This window comes from Heloderma suspectum, chromosome 2, assembly GCF_057233095.1.
Source record: "Heloderma suspectum isolate Gila_16-S chromosome 2, 16-S_ref, whole genome shotgun sequence".
Lineage (NCBI taxonomy): Eukaryota > Metazoa > Chordata > Lepidosauria > Squamata > Helodermatidae > Heloderma > Heloderma suspectum.
In genome coordinates, this window is record NC_139459.1 from 340,124,319 (window position 1) to 340,135,697 (window position 11,379).

Here is an 11,379-nt window from a genome sequence, read left to right on the forward strand (position 1 = left end):
TTCTCACATGGAATTGCTTCTAAAGATGTGAGCTTGTCACCCAAGGTTTTCACTGTCTATGGCAGGAATCCATGTGCAATATTCCCACTTCCCTTGCGGCAAGTAACTGCCTTTGGAGCATAGTGCTCCTCCATCTTTCCTTTGTTTGTCAGATGATAACTTTTTAGGATTTCATTTGTTGATCTGAATCCCAGGAATCTATGTTTTCTCAGAAAAACGTAAACACTAAATGGTGCCCCTTGGGGGAGCTGGGGGTGGCAACGGACGACAGGAAGCTCTGGCATGGGCTGGTCCATGAAGTCACGAAGAGTCGGAAGTGACTGAGCGAATAAACAACAACAAATGGTGCCCAGAATGCCCTTTTCCAATCAACATCTGTTTTTTGGTAAGGATTAATGATTTTCTCCCTTTGATGGGAGCCCAAGGCTGAACCAGACCTTGGCCTATTAGTTCAGTGTCCTGCTTTGCACTGTGGTTCTATTACCCATTTCTTGTGTAGCTTCTCTGGGGATTCATTCCACCAATAAGTAGTTCAAGACCTAATTTTGCGTGCTTAATTTGCCTTTATCAGCTGCCATTGGACAAGTGCCAGTTAACAACGGCCAGAGCAGCCCAAAATTGCAGGGTTATTATAGCTTATTATAAAATCCTGCACTGTGATTTCTGGGACTCCTTCTCAAGGTTTAGTACTGCTAAAAGTACTAGCGGTTGTTTGGAAAGCTGCTGTCATCTATCACCAACCCTGGCAGGGTAGGGATCGCAGGCGCTATCTCAAGTCCTACCGTTCCCAGCATGGCTGGGACATGCTGGGTTGTAGGACTTTTTTGCTTTCTGTTTAAACAGCATAGCACTGAGTCTTAAAGCTCTTACAAAAACTAAAATTTTGCCCAGTCCATTTCTGTTTCTGTGTAGATCTCAGGTATAATCAAAAGAAGGTCGTGCTGCCACGACGTGGCTAGTGAAACAGCCTTTGCTGTCGATTAGCACGTAATGATTTGCCTCCCTTGATGTATTTAAAAAAAGTTTCCCCTTCTTTGATGAATGAGAAGCAGTTGCCGCTGTGTAAGTGCTGGAATGGGCATGATTCTCCCGGGATGGGGGAATCTTGTTGTTCAGTCGTTAAGTCGTGTCCAACTCCTCATGACCCCATGGACCATAGCACGCCAGGCCTTCCCGTCCTATGCTCTCTCCTGGAGTGTGCTCAAGTTCATATTCATTGCATCCGTGATGCTATCTAGCCATCTCATCCTCCGCCGTCCCCTTCTCCTTTTGCCTTCCATCTTTCCCAGCATCAGGGTCTTTTCCAGTGACTTTTCTCTTCGCATTAGGTGGCCAAAATATTTGAGCTTCAGCTTCAGTATCTGTCCTTCCAATGAGCACTCAGGGTTGATTTCCTTTAGGATGGACTGATTTGACCCCCTTGCAGTCCAGGAGCCTCGTAAGAGTCTTCTCCAGCACCACAGTTTGAAAGCATCAATTCTTCGGTGCTCAGCCTTCCTTATAGTCCAGCTCTCACAGCTATACGTTGCTACTGGGAAAACCATAGCTTTGATTATACGAATCTTTGTTGGCAAGGCGATGTCTCTGCTTCTTACTATGCTGTCTAGGTTTGCCATAGCTTTCCTCCCCAGGAGCAAGCGTCTTTTAATTTCATGGCTATAGTCACCGTCTGTGGTGATCTTGGAGCCCAAGAAAATAAAATCTGTCACTGCTTCCATTTCTACCCCTTCTATATGCCAGGAAGTGATGGGGCCAGATGCCATGATTTTAGTTTTTTTAATGTTGAGTTTCAGACCAGCTTTTGCACTCTCCACTTTCACCCTCAACAAGAGGCTCTTTAGATCCTCTTCGCTTTCTGCCATTAGGGTGGTATCGTCTGCGTATTTGAGGTTGTTGATAATTCTCCCGGCAATCTTAATTCCGACCTGTGATTCATCCAACCCGGCGTTTCTCATGATGTACTCTGCACATAAATTAAATAAGCAGGGTGACAATATACAGCCTTGTCGTACTCCTTTCCCAATTTTGAACCAATCGGTTGTTCCATGTCTGGTTCTTACTGTTGCTTCTTGACCCTTGTACAGGTTTCTCAGGAGACAGGTAAGGTGGTGCGGTACTCCTATCTCTTTAAGAATTTGCCGCAGTTTGTTGTGATCCACACAATCAAAGGCTTTAGCGTAGTCAATGAAGCAGAAATAGACGTTTTTCTGGAATTCTCTTGCTTTCTCCATGATCCAGCGAAAGTTGGAGATTTGATCTCTAGTTCCTCTGCCTCTTCGAAACCCAGCTTGTACTTCCGGTAGTTCTCGGTTCACATGCTGCTGAAGCCTAGCTTGTACGATTTTGAACACAACCTTGCTGGCATGTGAAATGAGTGCAATTGTACAGTAGTGTGAACACTCTTTGGCATTGCCCTTCTTTGGGATTGGGATGTAAACTGACCTTTTCCAGTCTTGTGGCCACCGCTGAGTGTTCCAAATTTGTTGGCATATTGAGAGCAGCACTTTAACAGCATCATCTTTTAGGATTTTAAATAGCTCAGCTGGAATACTGTAATCTCCGCTAGCTTTGTTGTTAGTAATGCTTCCTAAGGCCCACTTGACTTCACTCTCTAGGATGTCCGGCTCAAGTTCAGTGACCGCACTATCATGGCTATCAGGGACATTCAGATCTTTCCTGTATAGTTCTTCTGTGTATTCTTTCCACCCCTTCTTAATCTCATCTGCTTCTGTTAGGTCCCTGCCTTCTTCGTCCTTTATCATGCCCGTCTTTGCACAAAACGTTCCCTTGATATCTCCGATTTTCTTGAAGAGATCTCTAGTCTTTCCCATTCTATTGTTTTATTCGATCTTTGCATTGTTCATTTAAGAAGGCCTTCTTGTCTCTCCTTGCTATTCTCTGGAACTTTGCATTCAGTTGGATATATCTTCCCCTTTCTCCCTTGCTTTTCACTTCCCTTCTTTCCTCAGCTACTTGGAAAGCCTCATCAGACAGCCACTTTGCTTTCTTGCATTTCTTTTTCTTTGGGATGGATTGAGTTGCTGCCTCCTGAACAATGTTATGGACCTCCGTCCATAGTTCGTCAGGCACTCTGTCTATCAGGTCTAATCCCTTAAATCCTCACCTCCACTGTATCATAAGGGATATGATTTAGGTCATACCTGAACGGTTTAGTGGTTTTCCCTACGTTCTTCAGTTTAAGCCGAAATTTTGCAACAAGAAGCTCATGATCTGAGCCACAGTCAGCTCCAGGTCCTGTTTTTACTGACTGTATAGAGCTTCTCCATCTTTGGCTGCAAAGGACATAATCCATCTGATTTTGATATTGACCTCCTCTCCAACTTCACACATTTATCATCATTACATTTATGTGCATGGTAAAGACCTCAAAAATAATATTCCCAAAACAAAAACTTTACAGTATAAAGAAGCAATCCTATACACACCTGGGAGAAAGTCCCATTGAATTCAATTGCGTTACTTAAGAGTAGACATCTAGATGATTGCATTGTTAATAGATCGGTTTCTCCGTTTTATGCTTCTGCTTATTTATCTATTTAATTTCTACACCACCCAATAACCGAAGCTCTGTAAGGTTTCCTTTATTTCACCTACAAATTCCGTATACACTTAAAAAAAGATCCTTCTAATTTTTAATAACTAATTAAAAGGCGGAACATGTTGGATAGAAAAGAACAGAAACGTCCGCATTTATAGGGAGCTTTATTTCATTACACTAAACGTTTCAGGTATTTAAGATGGGCAGCAGGATTAAAATAGAACTGATGATATAAAGATCAATGGAAAAAGCTTTTTCCAGCAGCATCCCTGGTGGTCTAGTGGTTAGGATTCGGCGCTCTCACCGCCGCGGCCCGGGTTCGATTCCCGGTCAGGGAATCTCTTTTGGAAAGACCTATCTTGAATAACTGATTTGCTTTGTAAACTGTGCTTTATATTTAGATATTCAGCGTGATTGTTTTGCTTTCAGGAACTCTGCTTTCTAAGGCTGCGTTTCAACTTCAGAAAAAAAATAGTTTTTTAAAAAACAAACAACATTAAATGTAGGATGTATATATGAAGCTCTTGTGTAATTTGATAGTCTGCTTTTCTTAGGGTTTTTTAAGGGTGTTTTTTTTTTAAGTTATCAGAAAAATAATCCTTTAAAAAAATAAACCAAACAGCAGCAATAGTAGCAACAGCAAAGAAATATCTCAGAAATAACATTAAATGCTTTGTGTCTACAGAAAAGTGTATTGGGTGGATCCAGAGATGGATGCTAATTATACTGTGCAACAGAAATTATTAATGACATTTTGACAGTGGTGATAAAGAATTATTCATTTCAAAAATTCATGTTCCTCCTATTTCACTTCCTCCTACCTGGGAAAAAGTAAATTCCCACACCGTGCAATGTACTATAATCATCCAGTGAAGTTTTCCAGGATTCCACTAACGTTACTGCCTTCCCACTGACATCCTTGAAATGAAATTTCACATATATTTGAAATTTGGCAAATTGTGAACGTTTGAAATGTATTAATTTGTTGTTGTTGTTGTGTGTGTGTGTATCCCTCTTTACCTTGATAGTTCAGCACAGCTAAGAGCCATAAAGATACTAAAAACAACTATATCAGAATAAAAATTCAAAAACTCAAACCAGTGGTATGCATCAAGATAACATCAAAGAAGTACCAGTAAAAATAATAGCAACCTTTGCACCATGCTTAAAAAGTCCCCATAACTGAGCAAGAAAGATGTGAGGATTTAAATGAAATATTTATTTCTTTATTTGTTATGAAGATTTTTACCCTGCCTTTCAATCAAATGATTCTCAAAGTGGCTTACAAGCAAAAGGTTGCAATTATAAATGAAATAAATAAATAATACAAAATCTCCCAACTCTCTCTCTCTCTCTCTCTCTCTGGGTGTTTGCAGACACAGGGCTCCAAGCACTATCAGGCTATTCCATCTTTTCTTCCTTAATGGATTTTCTGTGGTCAATAAAAAGATGGAATAAGTAGGGAGAAAACACAGGAGAGTTACAAATGGAAGGTAAAATTGTCTGGTCTCCCCCCCCCCCCCCAGTTCTGTGAATGAGACAGTGTGATTGCACAATAAAAGCCCAGTCTGGAAGCACACATACCCCTCTCTCATACACCACAACAGCCCTTAGTCCTCTGGCTGATGGATGGTGCCAGAGCATGGGTGCCTTTGGTTCTGTAGTCCCAGAGCAACAGGCAAGTGTTCTTCCTGGCTGTAGGTACTGTAAAAATTACACCAACAATATCATCTTTGCTAGAATAAAGGGTTCAAAATGTTAGTACTTAGCAGCCCTATAATTCTTATATCCAACCAAAAGAAACCTAAATACATTTAGCTGTATTTGCTCATGTTTATCCCTTCTTATCCTGGGGTCTCCCTTCCCCATGTTGTTTTCCTCACTGCCGAAATTCAGATTGTAAGCTCCCTGAGGCACAGCCCTGTCATCTATTTATATTTAGTATAAATATGTGCTGCTTTTACAGTGCAGGACTTTCTTTTTAGAAACTCACCAGGCCTGTGTATTTATCAGTTGAATAGCCTATTCAGTATTGAAAAGGGAACTTGGTACCTAGAATGAGATTTCCCGTTTCTAATGTATTAAGTAGGGCTGTGCATGGATGCCCCAATTCAACTCGGAAGCCACTTCGGAGCTCCTGAGGTGGGCCCCGATTCAGTCGGGCTGATTTGGGTGGGGGGACACCTGCTTCGGTCCCCCCAACATGCTGCCCAGCCCCTAGCTCCTTACTTGGGCCCTTGTTCTGGAGGGGGGGTGCCACCATCAGGGGAGCCGCCGCTGCCGCTGGTGCCACTGGGGGTGCCAATCCAACTGCGCCCTCCTATTGTGCCCTCGCCCTTCCTTGCAAGGAGGGGAGGGCACCCGATTGGAGGATGACTCCTGCCTGTGCTCAAGCCTTCATGGGTGCCTTGCTTGTGAAGAGCCCGTGAAGGGTCAGGTGGTGGAGGCAGAGTCACCCTCCAACTGCATTCTTTCCCTTCCTTAGAAGGAGGGGAGGGTGCCTGGTTGGAGGATGATGCCTCCCAATGAGGATGGTCTGCCGCCACCAGCTCCTAGGCCCTCTGGATGTGCGCGGGCAGCCATCTTGTTCTGGGGAATGGAGGGAGCCTTTTCCCCCTGTTTTTGCACTGTGGCTGTGCCTGCAAGTGACAGATCCATGATTTTTCTGGTTCAGTCCATGGAGGCAGATGTGCTCTGTGATATGTTGGTGGTTTGGGGGATTTGCTCTGCAAAAATCATATGAAATCAAGAGGATCCCAGCCAAGATCCATGTTTTTGTGCCGTGGCTGTGCTCATGAGTGGTGGATCCATGAATTTTCTGGTTCAGTCCATGGAGGCAGATGTGCTGTGTGATTGGATGGTGGTTTTGTCGGTCTCCCCTTAAAAAATCATATGAAATCATGAGGATCCCTTTTTTATTTTGTGGATCCTCCTTTTACTGAGTCCCCATTTCTTCTTGGCTTCATTCTGCCAAAGGAGAGTGGGAAGGGTTAAGGCTTCCTCTGCCATGCCTGGCAAAGACTGGGGCAGTTGCTCCCAGCGGCTAGGACTAGAGCGGAGAGAGAAATGCCATGAAGCTTCCCTCTCAGCTCCCGTCCCATTGTGTGCAATGATGGCTGCCGCCGCCACCGTCACTGCACACAAAGGCAGCTTGTCAGGGCAGCAGGAGGCTGCTCAATTATCAAGCGGCTCACACATCCCAATGAATTGCCTTGCACCCTCCCTGGGGTGTGTGCACCCCACTTTGGAGACCATTCCTCTAGCCAAATAACTTTCAAACAGTCCTCTCCTTTCCAGTAACACCACCTCTCTCACAATGAGAAACAGAGGCTGACTCACAGCAAAGCTCACTCCCTCCTCCTCCCTCTCCTCTCCCCTTCCCCCACATAGGAATGGCAGAGAAATCCGCCATGGACTCCAATGAGGCTGGATTCTTTGGAATCTGCCCCCCGGAATCCATGGCGGAACAGACTAACCCCCCCGCCACCCCCCAAAATGCCCCCCGGGACGGAACCTACCTGGCAGCGGCTGGTCCAGGGCGCCATCTTCATCTGCTACTGGGCTGTGGCACAAAATGGCATCCGGCATAGCAGACACCATTTGCGTCCCTGCTGTTGGCCGTGATTGGCTATGTAAATATTTATGGAGCCAATCATGGCCAATGGCAGGGACGCAAATAGCGTCCCCTCCACTGGACGCCATTTGCGACCGCAGACCAGCCACGGCCGGAAGTCCGGCAGCGGCTGGAGCCAGCCGGTGGCTCTGTGGACTCCCCACGGAACAGAGCCGGCCGGGGAGGATTCCAGGGGGAGGACCCCCCCCACAGACCCCAGGTAAGGCAGACGAGGCGCTTCGTGGAGGAGCCACTTCTCTTTGGAGTGCCTCAGTGTTGGTCTGATCCGCTTTGCATCACGATGAGGCACCTCTGAATCAGCCCGCTTTGCCTTGTTATTCGGGCTTTGTACCAAGGCAGTACACATCCCTAGAATTAGGACTAAAAGTCTAAGAAGAAGAAATAGTTAAGAAATTCTATTTGTTTTTAAGCTATTAAGATCTAAGGATCTTTAGCGATACTCTGTTTAACAACAAAAATGCTGTTATATGCAAGTCTTATATATAATTCAAAGCTGGGACTTAGTTGGTCATCCCATTTTGATTGCCTTCCTGTTTTGATTGCCTTCCTGTTCACCAATTCTCAGGAACACACTTCATTGAAAAGCTCTTGACATGCAGATTCCATGAATAACAACGGTTTTCACTATAATTCAAAGTCGGGAGTTTATGTCCATAAAGCCTTTTCTTTCTTTCTTTCTTTCTTTCTTTCTTTTTTGTTAAGGAATTAGGCTATCTTGTATAACAATGTACTATAAAGTTTTGTTTTTAATATCAAAAAATGTCAAGTATAATTAAATAAACACAACTGATTGCTGTGGCGAAACTGCCCCATGGTTTTATTTATTTAAACACGGAGTTAAAGGTTTATAGGTTCTCCACACATTGTAACTTGCCTGGTGGGTGTGTGAGAATGCATGGAACGGTGTGAGTGGCTGAGTGCCTGGGGCCATGTGATTGGTCAGTGAGAATGCTGATGGGAGGGGAGTTGGATGACAGAAGAGACATGACAAGGGAGAGAGGGATTTGATCTCTGAGAGGAAACAGCTGGGGATAGGGAGAGGTAGTTCATAGCTTTAGGCCTTAGTTTAGGGTAGGTTAGGGTAAGAGAAATATTTTAAAGTTTAATCTGTATGATAATATAAATAAATTATTTTTATTCTTTTACTTCAAGTCTGTACTGAAGTCATCATCATGCTGCTTAACCTAGGGAGAAGTTTAAAAAGGGCGCAACTCACTCAAACTAGGATCAAAAAAGGAATATAAGAAAGGTGGTAAAAGGTAGAAACCTGAGGTGGGTGAAAATAACCTGCTTAGGTGGAAGCAAAGACACCCCACCCCACCCCTGTCTTGAGGGACCGTAGGCTGGGTGAAGACAGGAGGGGTTTCGTCACAGGTGGTGGCAGGGTTGGGATATGAAAAAGTGTGTTTTATTACCACACAGGTGGTCACGAGAATATATTGCGGCTTCACTTGGAGGATACTGTGTGCTAAGAGAAGCCCTTGGCAAAAGGCCAAGTTAAAACTTGACATTTCTACAGTCAGGGGAGAAAGGAGGGCTGCTGACAAACTGTATTGTAGGAGCTAGAGCAATACAGTAGTTCAAAGTTAAGATTGCCTGGCAGAAATCCTTTAAGATTTGGGTTTCTCTTCAAGATGGATGTTTTAACCTTAAAGGAAGAAGGGCTTATAGAGAGATGTAAAAGCCTCAGTTTGTCTTTTGAAGGAAGAGCTTCGATTTATGTCCATAGGACACTTAAATGCTAGTGGGACAAGAGAAGTTGAGGTAAATCCAGTCAGACCTGCTCTTGGAGAAATGTCACCTCAGTATTTGGAATGTGAAAGGGAGAAAGTGAGGGCAGAGATGCATCTGAGGGAGGCAGAATTACAACAGAGAGAAGCAGAATTAAAAGGAAAAGACAGAGAGGTGGAATATAAGGCATCAGTATATCAGTTATTTAAATTGGTCCAGAATTTTTCTGAAAGACATTGAGATCCCTGTCAGTTACTTCTTCCAAATCTTATGTTGAATTTGGACATAAACTCACAGATGCCTTTGACAAATGGATTCAGAGTGCCAATGTGAATGGAAAAGAAGAGTTAAGAATTCTAATGATTTTGGATCAATATATTTTCCAGTTACCAAGTAAAATTAGACTTTTGGTCAGGGAGAAGGCTCCAAAGACAGTGAAAGAGGCATCAGAAATTGCTGATCATTTAATTCGCAACAGGGGTGCAGGCATATATGGGAAACACAGCAAAGAAATGTCACATAAAAAGTGCATAATCCTGGAGGATTTAAAAAGGACTTTGAAAAAGATAAGAATAAAATAGGCTCACCCAAAAGTGAAAGCCCAAATTTACTTCAGAGTTTGGGGCTTCAGAGAAAATGTGTTATAACTGTGGTAAAACTGGACACATAAAACCAGCTTGTCCTGAACTGGACACAAAAAGATAAATCCTCTTCTGTAAGAAGAGTACAGCTAGAAAGTGTGAGGGAATAAACAAACAAACAGTTAGCCTGCTCAATGCAGCCTAATTAAATTTGAATATCTACTTGAGTTTGACTATTAAAAGAAAGTGTCTCAATAAATGGACAGGAATACTTAGCCATTGTGGATACAGGAGCTCAGATTTCTCTGATTTGCCTTGATTTAGTGTCAGAGGAAAATTATTTACCTCAGAAAGTTAATATTAAAGGTATGAAGTAAATGAACTTAGAATGGCACAGGGTTCATGTAAAATGGTATGACACTGAAAAGCTGTGTGAGGTGGGAGTCAATCCACGTAAATCTTTCTTAATCGGGGTAGATATTCTGCATCCCAAAAAGAAATTATTTGTAAATACTAGGCCTCAAAAGAAAGAAAGTAAAAAATTAAATATATCCAGTGAAGAGAAGGTCTCAGATCTGGTGAAAAACTGTTAGCACAAACCTGAAACAAACTTTTTTCAAATTTATGTTCTGATATTTAATGCCTGCAAGGCATGGTGATAACAGGTGCTGGAGATGTCAAATGCCTAACGCTGATATGGGCGAAGTTTTTTTGTTTTGCCCAATCGACTATTGGCTGAAGATAATAGATGAAACTGAGATTATCTCAGAGTCTAGGATCCAATAGTTATTCTTTTTGGATATGTCAAGGAAGTTGATATATCTGACAACACAGAGATGATTGTGCATTTATTAACAGCCACCAGAATGCTGATATCGGCAAATTGGGAAAAAAACCAAAGTCCCCACAGTTGATGATTGGATTATCAAAGTATGGGAAATAATATATATGGTTAACTTAACTAACACAGTAAGGGTTAGAGAGGGAAGACAGCAATATAACAGATTTACCGAAAACTGGTTCTTATTTGTAATGTATTGGTGTAACAAGAATTAAGAGAATGTGCAGCCTTTTGTGTTATTGGGAACTTTGTGATATTTGCTGGTTTTGTTGATAAATTTGATTATTCTATTGTTTAAATAGTTGATAATATTTGGTATTATTTGTTGTATATTTTTATATATTGTTGTCAGCACTATAAAAATTAAAATGAAAAAACAAAAAACAAAAAAAAAGAAACATAGTGCAGAGCAGTGAGGCAGCTCAACCATTGCTTAGCAACCCCAGAGATCTTGAGAGCCAGTTGCTTATTTCAATAGAAGAGTTTAAAAACACTATACTGACTGACCCCGGTTTACAATTACTTAAAGATCAAGCTGAAAAGGCAAATCGTTTTTCCAAAAATTGTTGGAAAAAGAAATTGTTTTCTTTTTCAAAAAAGATTGTTTGGGAAAATGGCCTTTTATATAGGATCTGGAAACCTTTAAAGGGGGGAGAACATACTGAGGCAGAAAAGCAGTTGATTGTGCTTCAAGGGTTTAGAGAAGAATTAATACGTATGGCACATGAACCAGGTTTAGCCGGTCATATGGGAATGGGCAAACCACAAAAACATTTGCTAGCAAATTTCTTTGGGCCACAAATTTCAAGGCAAGTCAGATTTCTGCAAGTCATGTAAAGTTTGACAGAGGGTGGGAAAAGGAGAGAGGAGCACACTTGCGCCCTTGCACCCTTTACCTCTATTATACCCTTTTAGCTCTTAATCATGGACATTGTAGGGCCATTCACAAAACCAACACAAGCAGGGAAAAAAAGTTCTGACAGCTGTGGATTTCACTACACGTTTTCCTGATGCAGAGTCATTAAGAAAAGTA

At 42.4% G+C, this 11,379-nt stretch overlaps 1 non-coding gene across 1 annotated transcript; it reads left to right on the plus strand.

Moving 5' to 3' along the window:
• The first annotated feature begins 3,825 nt into the window (after positions 1-3,825).
• Positions 3,826-3,897, plus strand: TRNAE-CUC (transfer RNA glutamic acid (anticodon CUC)). Its single transcript has one exon. It is a non-coding gene; the product is annotated as a tRNA-Glu (tRNA).
• Positions 3,898-11,379: the final 7,482 nt, after the last annotated feature.